Consider the following 11,379-nt stretch of genomic DNA (forward strand, 5'->3'; position numbering starts at 1 on the left):
CGATTGTTATATGGAATATGAACACATGCATAATGGAGACGCACTCGTATGCGCATAACGCACATATACTTAATCCTTTGCAATGACGGAATTAACATAAAGGCTTTCACTTTACGTCATATGATGCATACTATACACAGAAACCTTATGAAATTCTATTTCTCGTTCTTGAATACTAGGTATATAGCTTATAACCGTTTCAACCAGGTATCGTCAACGCAGTGCTCGCTGGCTCCAAGATGCTCCCTAAGCAGTTTCAAACTACCCTTTTTCAAATATTGGCCCACGAGCTGCCGAGCGGTAAAGTCGCAGAACACTGGGAGCTCGTTACGAGGTTCGGATCGGGCTGGCTGCATGGGCGTTGTCGTGGTTTCCTCATGTGTAACGTGTATGCGAACCAGTTTCCCTTAAAAGTCCTTCACGAAGGCATCCCTCCTCGTAGGCAGATAGCTCTCGAATGCTTTGTCGTAATCAAATAAACAAGCCAAATCTTTCAAATATCTAAATGGCAATTTTTGGAGATTCGGAAGACAAATATTCGAAATTGTAACGAATGATTTTTGTAAAAATTCTTATTTTTGCTTTCCCATGGTAAGAAATGTAAGAGCAGCAAAATTAGCCTTTTAACATAAACTGAATGCTAGCAAAATCTAAATAACACTTCATGACAAGATGAATCAACTTTCGATTGCTAGGAACACCTGATTCCTCATACAATGAACTATTTTCTATCTCCATTAACCTCATATACTCTGTCCAACCAGGTGCACTGCGCTTTACATAGATTACTTCCTGTTCATATGTTATTTAATTAATTTGCCTTCTAAATTCAAGCAAAATTCGCATTCTTCTCTTCAGATTGGAAGATAACGAGGGCATACAGACAGCATTGATTTCGCAATGGTTGGTACTAAGAAAATGTTATGTCAGCTGATTATTGTGTGACAACAACTTATTTCATTGCACAACAACAAGCCGCAGTTTTCTTGCTTAGCTGGAAACATTTATGAACAAAGAACTATGAGCAATGTACTAAAGCAACATTTGTTATGAGTTTTCATTTAGTTCACTAATGGCCCACCAGCGGGCAAACGGTAAAGTCGCTGAACACTGGTAGTTCGGTTCGAGGTTCGAATCCCGCGAACGGGCTGGCTGCATAGGTGTTTTCGTGGTTTTCCCCCACGTGTAACGTATATACGAGCCAGTTTCCCTTAGAAAGTCCTCCACGAAGGGCATCCCTCTCTTTAGGCAGATAGCCCTCGAGGCTTTGCCGTAATTAAATAACCTAACCTAACCTAGTTCACTAATGTTTACTGTGGGTGGCAAACTGGGCCAATGATTGGGCCTTGTCTCAGGTGAACTACTCGAAGAGGTGCCAAATTAGCCACAAAAATTTAGAAATTAGACTTCGGAAGTACATCAAGAAGTTGAAAAAGAATTAAAATACTTTCGAATACTCCGGATGAATTAAGCGAAGAATTCATAATACTATTTTTTTTTTAAAGCGCTGAGGTTTCGCAGCACTGGATGTTTCTAACATCAAAATTTAATCTTCGAACAAACGTGTTGAATTTTAGCTCGTTGCAATGGCTCAACTAGCCTAGATAGCACCATGGCGCAGACGTTAATATTCTCTACTATCAATTGTTTATTAGCAAAGCAACAAATCATGTTTTTGGCATAGATTTAGTCAAGATTTAGAGATCTTGTCTAAATCTACGCCAAACATTAATTTTGTTGCTTTGCTAATTTTATGTTTCACTTTGGTGTGTTTCTCTTTTCTTGGGCTGAAGATTTTACTTCACCATAACAAACTTTGTAAAGTCTATTGAGTTTATATAAACTATATAATATCGATATCAATACTATACAGTATCGCAACAGCCTATTTTTGTTGCCAATGCATGACGAAATGCTATAATTGGCTAGATCTGCGACGCATAGGCTATAATTGGCTAGATCTTCTGCACTTTCAATACACCTTTCCTTGGAGAACCATGATCGCTGCGTGGAGCTCGCGAGGCAGCATATCAGTTGATCCGGAACAAATCTTACCACCTGTACACTCTCAACTTATAACTGATTTTGGAACTATTTTTGTCGCAACCCACATAAGGCATAAAGGCCGACTAGAATAGCGTTGAAGGATCTAAATGAAGGTATTTACCGATAAAGTGTTCCATTATTATCAAGTTTTTGCTTCACTTTTGAGTAAAATTTATTGTCGAACGATAACCATGGTGCGAGGTTGTATTGATACTTATTTTGGGACGGAACTGTATAGTTAGTTTTGTGATGGTTATTTCTGGATTACACTGCTGGATGGATTAAATGAGTTTTCTGTCAGCCTGTTTCATTAATTGTTATGTCTGGAATACGATTGTATCTAAGGTAAGACATGACTTCTTTTTCTTCATTTTTGAGTTGTTTATAATGAAATAATAAATTTAATTTTTCATCATAAAATAGAAACGGAGTTTTAAATTTTTAACTTTTTTTTTTTTTGTGTGTGTGTGTGTAAGATTTAAGACGAACCGTCGTGTCTGATTTTAATGCAACTGATATCGGCATTAAAGAACACCTTTTAAACGTTCAGTTTCGCTTCGTTGATTTTATAAGATAACCAGTATCGAATATATAATTTTAAAAGAATCTGTTCTTGTAACATGAATAAGTAAGCAATAAAATTTTGGAAAGAGAGAAATAAATGAAAAAAATGAATGAATTTTATGAAGGAACAGAAATAAATGAAAGCGATAAAGCTGTCAATTTAAAGATTTGAAACACGAAAATGAAATTAAAACATAAAAACCGGTTCGATCAGATATAGTCAATCTGATTAAATATTAAGAAAAATACTGAATCATCCATAATCAATGATTGATCCTCCAAAATTACGCCTGAGAAGACCGGAATTTAAAATAAAACGTCCACGGTCTAGAAATTTTAAAAGTTTGGAATTCTACCAATAGTCAAAGATTTGTGGAGGCATCCCGGTCATAAATGACGCGCGCAAATTTGAGAAGCTTTCAGCTAAATAGGTTTTAAATATGAAACGTTCCCGACAGTTCCGGCCCATTAATCTTAATGAAGAAGGATGAAACACTCACGGATCAATTATGGCAATAATCATTTGTCATTAATCAAGATATCCGTTGGAAAGCATTTTTAAGTGCCCTCACCATTCTCTCTGTCACAGAGTGCGACACCCTTGATTTATCCTTTTCGTTTCCCAGGTACACGATGTAAAGGAAGGAAATCGCTAAGCATGTTATTCCCTAAGGGATTTCGGCACAGCATCCTTCAGAGAAAATTCTATTACGTTAATGATTTCTAAATCTTCTAATGTCCCTAAACCTGAAATATACATCAAGTGAACTACACTGATGTATGCTGCTATCGTCTTGGAGATGTTCATCCATGTTCGAATCTTGAGATTGCCAGAGTAGAAGCTCTTTTTGATTGTGAATCAGTTTAGATAAAAGCTTTCCAACCGGTGGTGGGGAAAAGCAGCTCAAAACTTATAAGATGCTCAAAACTTATAAGTGCTTTATAAAATTTGTGCTATTTTTGTTTTAAAAGGGAGTTTGATATCATAGCAAAGAGAAAAATACTTGTTCATGCTGAATGTAGATTATGTTTATTGAAAAAAATTGGAGAAAAACAGCATGTCATCAACTAAAGGAATAGCATAACTAATATGGAAGTTAGTGCAACATCTTAAGGAGTGATATAGTAGTATATGTTTGCGATTAAGGTCCACTTTTCCTACACTTTCTGAGATGAAAATATGTAGATACATTTTTTGGAGATCTGTGACGAATGCTAAACTGTGTTGTTATTTGTTTAGAGCAATTATATTTACTTGATAATTGTAATTTTAATTTAGAAGTCAAACAACAAAAATCAGCGTTATATTTTCAAATTTTCACAGGACTCGTTTCGATGGTTTTACCGAACCATCAACAAATGATGATGGTTCCGGAAAACCATCGAAAGGAGTCCTGTGAAAATTTGAAAATATAACGCTGATTTTTGTTGTTTAACTAATTAATACTTGTTCGGCATGTTATTGTATCTTAATTGTAATTTTATTTACTTCATATTAAATTTCTGCTCTCACATTTTACCTCCATGAAAAAATATTTACTATTCTTCTTCTTGTTAAATAAATTGACAGTTGACATCACAGGCATTTTGAAAAGAATTTTATGTATATTGGACTAAATATTGTAGATTTTAATGGGCTTCATATACTATGAGCTCAGTAATGCTGAACATAACTGATTTTATACTTTTAGTTCTTTTGAAAGAACATTCCAAGCATCGCTACTTTAAAATCACAGTTTTTATTATAGGCAGAGACGTTCTGAATTTTGAAACCATGTCAAATAATTAATTTTGTTTTTTATATAGCATTGCGTCTAAATACATTCTTTCAGCTACCTGAATTTTACAAATCAAGAATTGGAGGCGGTTTATCTAATCATTTTAAACTAATAAGGCAGCCTTTAAGAGAAAACTTACTCATGTCTCATTATATGTCTCATTGCCTTAAATGTCTATTGTATTTTAAAATGAAACACTTACTTTCTTTTGAAAACTTTTGTATCTCTCTACAGTAGCAAATAATATCAAGAACCAGTCAAAAAGTAGCAATAATATCAAGAACCCCCCCCCCCCCATTTAAATCTTTGGCAATGTACAATGAATACTTACATTGCTGAAGGACTGGTAATAATCGTAATAATCTTAATAATCGTAAGCTCTGAAGAGTTCGCTGTTAATTATTAGAAAAAAAACCATTTTAGAAAATCGTTCAAGCTTCTACATCTGCTGATGTTAAATAAAATATTGTTTATTAGAAATTCTTCAGATTTTGGATTAGACGCATTTTTTATATCATCACTTATTTTCAAAAGTAAATTTTTACTTTTCAATTAAAAATTACAAATAAGTAATATTTATTCTAAATTTTATGGAAGAAGTGATTTAAAGTTTTACGTCGCCTGTTTTCAAAATTCATTACTGGATTACTATTGAATCAAGAGTCAAAATTTTCATTACGAAAATTGCACAAATTTTTTTAACTTGGAAGTGTTTACAACTTTGTGATATTAAATTTAATAGCACGAGTGATTAAGTAAAAAATAGTGATTTGTAAGTCAGAAGTAAATTATTTAAGCTGTAATAGGAAGAAAAGCTTATTTTGAATATTAGATATTCCAAATAAATCAAACGAAGTACGGCATGCAATATATTAAAATAAAACTCTTTACTTACGCTGTATTTAAGCACATGTATTGGTATATAAAGGGCTATTTGTGCTGTTTACATATGATTTTGAAATATGTAAATCTTGAAACCATCCGCCCATTAAGTTTAAAATCCTTTCCTATAAAAACAATACAATTCTTTTGTTATATTTTGAACTCACAGATAATACTGTTACGAATTTGCTATTTAAAAAGCTAATGTTAGTTCAATTATAAATTAAATGGTTTTATTTCTCGCGCAGTGCAGCGCGTGACGAATATTAAAAGAAAGCTAAGCCGGAAAAATTAAAAATACAAGAGCGCGTGCGTTAAATAAATAAATATCTCTTTTTGATTTCGAGAAAGTACTGGAAAATTCTAGCGCATGATTTTAAAATCTTATAAAAGGAGGAAAACATATCAGTTCGTAGTAGTAGTTGCTTAGTTTGTTGTTGTTTAGAAAACTACTGTTGTTGATTGTAGCGAATTCGCGGATTAGCGTTCTTTAGCTTTTTTGAATTACGTTCTATTGGACATTTGAGTAGTTAAAAGATAACTACTGTGAGATATTGTAATACTGCATGATAATTTGAGAAAATTTAAGCATTTTTGTTGTGATAATAATAAATTTTTGTTCATTTTTCATCGGACTTGTGCATTCATTTCATAACGAACCCGTACGCACGCAACAATACCATTTTTATTCATTAGGCTATCCTGTACGAAGGCCAAGACAAAAATCCTGAAATGTGCCACGTTTTACTCACGTACGAAGTTATGTGCAGTTAAGAAAATGCTCTGAATTTTTTTCTGATCTTAAAATCTAAAAAAAATAAGAAAATAATAAGCTATAGCATAAAATACATTTAAAAAATTTTCCTTTATCCTTCTCAAGAAAACTTCCCTATTTCTTTATAAAGCGTTTTTAATGTTTCTCTGGTTTTCAAGATTGCCATAAAAAAGATGGAAGAGAGGGAAAGAACGGTAGCGTTACATAAGATCTCTGTCTCTATAAAAGAGCTAAAAAATTTTGACTCTTTGTTAAGTTCATTTTATCTGGCGGAATTTCTTTCACGAAATGAGAAGGGAAATTCTCCTAGCATTTCTTTTTACACTCGATTCTGTTTTAAGCATGCTGGCATTGTAATCTGATTAAATCAAAACCAGGAGAAAAAAAAAAAAAAAAAAAAAAAAAGAGGAAAGAAGATGAAGGGCAGAAAGGAAAAATAACAGATACTACAGATTAGAAAATGAACATATGAAAGAGATATCTCTAATTATCTTTCATTTGCAGAATCTGTTTTTAACAAAAAGATACTTTTTTATCGGCTTGCCTTAGGTAGTATACAGTAAAGATAGTTTCGACCGAACTACATTTTAATTGACTCGAGAACTAGATGTAATTAAAGAGCACGTTACTTATAAGGAATAGGATAAAAATACGTTTCTAATAGAAGAAAAAGTATGATTTTTATGAAATCGATGGCGGTAACGCCACAAGTTGGCGACAACTTCTAGTTTACTTTTTTTGGTACTATTCGGTTTCGAGGGCCGTAAAAAAATTGCAGCGAAAATATATGCGCGAAAGCGCCAAATCTAGCAAACACGCCCATTTACCAGCGTGCCAAATCTCGCGTACGAGCTGATTTCAGATTGCGTAAGTTTATATAGTTCTGTATTTCTTAAGACGCCATTGAAATACTAGTTTAATTTTTAATTCCTTTTTTGATATCCTATGGATCTAACAATTTAGGAATTACCTATGATGAAAAGTCTGCGATAGAATTTTGGGTAAAGTGCAGAATCACCCACTGCTTGACGCGTTTTTAAGAATTGCACATACTCGGTATCCATATACACATCGACTTATTTTCACTTTAAAAAAAAATCCCAGAATTGCACAAAAATGGCACCGCGCACACCCTTGACTTTATCTATGTACACATCGACCTATTGTCACTTAAAAAGTAAAAGAAAATTGACAAAATTCCAATTGTTTTTACCCTTGTAAAAAGCGGCAAAGAAATAAGCGGGCGATTCTGCACTTTACCGAAAGTGTTTTCAAAGAAAAGGCGTCATTCATCATGGAAAATTATGTTTGAACAACCAACGAGATGACATTATGCTTTAGCGATAACTCGGTAGCGAAATATTATATGAAATTAACTTTTCATCTAAATTAAAACATCAATATTTAAATAGATATTTAGTATTATAATTCCTTTCTTGCGTTAGGGTTCCGCAATTACTTTTGGCAGCACTGGCATCAACTTTTGGCAATTACTTTTGGCAGCACTGGTTTGGCGATTTTTTACGGCCCTCGAAACCGAATAGTACCTTTTTTTTTTTCTTCTCTATATTATTAATTTAGTTTCACTTTCGGTACTCCGGTTTTAATATTTGTATGATTACATTGAATAAAATATAAGTTTAGCAAAGAAATTTTTCTCCTTCTAGTTCTCAATTATACAAAATCATAGAAATGTGCATTTTAATTTATTTTTTAGTAATAGGAATTTGGTTTCCGTCTAAGTTAAAACAGTCCCTACCAAAGTCTATTGATGAGAATAAAAGACGTGTTAATTTCCTTTTTCTTTTTTTCGGACTGTAGGCCATAATTTTTAATTATCTTTTTATTCGTAGTAATTATCCCTTTTCCTTTATATAATTATGTTTACCTTTTTGGTACTTGCGTATTATCGCAACCAGGTTGGCGCGATTTGTAAGTTTGAGTAAAAAAGTATGAATAGAAAGAAAATGCACATTTATTAATTACAGATAATTTTTAATACAGTTTTTTATATTATTTTGTTTTAAAATATAAAATAGCAATTAAACCCTTCCGGTTTCGAATTTGAATAAGTTGCAGAATTATTTTTTCGGCGGAAATCTTTTGGCTATTGCTTTTAGCACTGATTGAAAACCGTCTTCGCCATTAACAGCTTGAGCTTGGCGCCATATAAATTCGATAAGGTATGAGTCAAGATAATGACGGGCTGTTCCTCTCTGTTTTTGTTGCGCCATTTGGCTGAGCCCCACATGCGCTTTACATGTTGTGTGTGAACGCCCGTGTTGGGATCCACAAAGTTATATTTGTGATTAACAGTTCCATGCAGAAATCCAGCATTTTCGAACTCGCTTGTATTGTATCCTTTCCAGCAATCCAAATAAATGATGCTTCCTTCCTTGATATTTTCGCAAATTTTTTTCCATGAGGGTAACGGCGCTTCTGTTAGGTACAGTAACCAAAAAAGTCTCTTTCTTTTCTCGGCAAATTCCGTCGAAAACCCATTGCTGTGGTAGTACACGCCCAGTGTTATTTTTTCTTTTTACAAATAAATTCTTTTTACAAAACTACGTATAACACGTAGGGTTGCCGTAAATAGGGTCGCCAAATTTGGCGATTTATGCGAATTTTGGCCTGGTTGCGTTAATACGTAAGTATCTACTTTTCTTAGCAAGAAGTAATTGCGAGCAAATTAATAGACATTTTAAAAGAAATTTATCTTAAGTGTCTTAGTGAATAAAAAATGCTTTTGGAAAATATACTCGGTAGAATTAAGACATTATGATAAATAAGCATTTTCGCTTGTAATTTTTTTTAAATATGAATTCTTTTATCAAAAATAAAAGTTTTCAAGGAGCTTTTTAAGGTGTTTGTTTTCTTGCAAGTATAGCTAGCAGTAAAATTTCAGATATTCATGTGTATATCATCATATTATAATTATTAATGTTCACAGTTTTTTCCGCACTCGATATGTTTTTTTTTTCCACTCCGTAAACACAAATATTTCAAAAATTATCGAATTGATGATTTAAATAAATTTTAATAACTTATCTAAAACTGTCTGTGTTTAGAAACACTGCAGAAGCAGTGGTAAAGATTATTTCATGCAGAAAACTTCTTGATAATGATCTTAATCCTAAATCAGTATACTGCTAATGATTTATATTAATATCATTGATAACAATATAGTCCAGACTCTGATGTCTTTCTCAAACTGCCGCCTTTAAAAATAAAATTTCAAATAAATAAAAAACTTATTATTAATATACATTGAATTGACTCCAGCCTAGAATTAATAATTCTATAACTTATTTAATTTCAATAGTATAGTCTAGTTACTCGCGTATGATTAATTACGGTGCGATCGCAATCTAGGTAAACTATGCTTATCATTTACACTATTGCGCTTCTTAATGACCTGATGGATATTGATTTTTCCGGATAATTGCGTTTTCTTAATATGCTGCTTCTAGTCCAATTGACTCCATTTGAGTTTTCTTGCTGTTTTATAAGCAATATCAAAACTTCTTATAAATAATGACTAGATAACCACTCCTTTGTTTTAGACTGGTTATGTACCTAATTCAAATCAATGTATCGGAATTTTAGTAATTTGTTTTCAAATTGTGCTGTTTACAGACAGAAAATAAGGTGGAATTTTCTCTGCAAAAAATTTAATGAGTAGATACATTATGTTTTTCATCAGCGTCCTGTTAACAGTGAGAGAAAGATTGAGTTCATAAGGCTAATTTAGATAGAAACTGTAAAAAGAAAAAATGAACCCAAGCAGGATTTAGCAAGGAAGACAGGAATAATTCTACTTTATGCATATACAAAACTTCATTCTACTCTTAAGCCAAAACTGCAGACGATACTATATGATATAAATTTTATTTTATGGAACTCTTTTTCTTCGAATTTCTCAATTAAATCTGGTGTTCAGAAGCAAAAAAAAAAAAAATTAATATTAAAAAAAATATTATTATTATTTAATAGTAATTTTAAAACTCAGTTTTAAATCAAACGTTTAGTAAATATTTACGTAAATGAGGCAGAAAGAAGAAAATGTTATTAGAGTGTATCTCGTCATATTTCCTCATATTAGAAATTTTTTAGATATTTAATATGCTACGAAATATATAGATTAATAATTAATATAGATACGAAATGTATATCAATAAGAAATTTTTATCTAATTAACTTTAAAAAAATTAAGTTTACTTGAATCATAGTTTTTTTTTTTTTTTTTTTTTTTTTTAACCCTTTTTACGTATTCTGTGACTTTCATTCTGTACGAATTTTAAACTGCAGTCTTAACAGCTACACTCTTAATGATATAACAAGAAATTTCTTCTGCGTGTGGTGCATTTTTTGGCTTCTGAAGATTAAAAAAGAATAAATAAATAACAAATAAATTTTTTTGTAGATTTTGAGACAATGAGATGGAAGTAATGTTTATAATAAAAGCTGCTCGACATCTACGAATTAAAATGAAGACTACTATTAAGTCTATTAATATAATCCAACTAATAACTTCGGGTGCCTTATAAATGTTTTCAGGAAATTATTGACACAGTGAGGCATAATTTAATTTGTCACTATGAATTATATTACAGAATACTGCATTTTTTCAATAATAGTACCTTTTATTTTTATTCGGTGTCTGGAATTAAAATATATGCTTCGATTTAAATTTAAAATGTAACTCAAGATTTCTTTTACCTGCTTTTAGTCGGTGCTGTGACAAGAAGAGCTGTGGAAACAGAAATGAAACACCCTCCGATCCCGTGATAATTGACAGGTAGGATATGTGTTTCTTGGTGTATACTTTTCCATTCGTTGCATATATATATATATATATATGCATTAGTTTTGTTATATATGTATATTAGTTTTGTAATACAATAGTTTATGGGGCCCACCAGCGGCCGAGCGGTAAAGACGCTGAACACTGGTAGTTCGGTCTGAGGTTCGAATCCCGCGAACGGGCTGGCTGCATGGGCGTTTTCGTGGTTTTCCCCATGTGTAGCGTGTATACGAGCCAGTTTCCCTTAGAAAGTCCTCCACGAAAGGCATCCCTCCCCTTAGGCAGATAGCCCTAGTGTGCTTTGCCATAATTTAATACACCAACAATAGGTTATGGAGCAATAATGGTAAAATAAACTATTCTATGAAAATTAATTTTAATAGCTCTAAATGATTTTGAATGAAGGTCGTAATCATTTATCGCAGAAATATAATCTTCTAGAATAATTTCCCACTCTGTTTGGGTAACCGACTGAGAAGATTTCTACGTCATTCACGTTTCATCTTCCAGACTTTTTTGTGTAAATGACA

The 11,379-nt window shown here is 32.4% G+C and overlaps 1 long non-coding RNA gene across 1 annotated transcript in view; it reads left to right on the forward strand.

Moving 5' to 3' along the window:
• The window catches only part of LOC146997288 (uncharacterized), a 64,979-nt gene extending 54,190 nt beyond the window's left edge, over positions 1–10,789 (forward strand). Inside the window, exon 6 of the long non-coding RNA XR_015041283.1 lies at positions 10,775–10,789. This is a non-coding gene — a long non-coding RNA (uncharacterized LOC146997288). The remainder of the gene's footprint in view (positions 1–10,774) is intronic.
• Positions 10,790–11,379: the final 590 nt, after the last annotated feature.

The sequence above is a fragment of the Stegodyphus dumicola genome, chromosome 5, assembly GCF_044657685.1.
Source record: "Stegodyphus dumicola isolate Sdum_Otavi_A_Nest chromosome 5, ASM4465768v1".
Classification (NCBI taxonomy): domain Eukaryota; kingdom Metazoa; phylum Arthropoda; class Arachnida; order Araneae; family Eresidae; genus Stegodyphus; species Stegodyphus dumicola.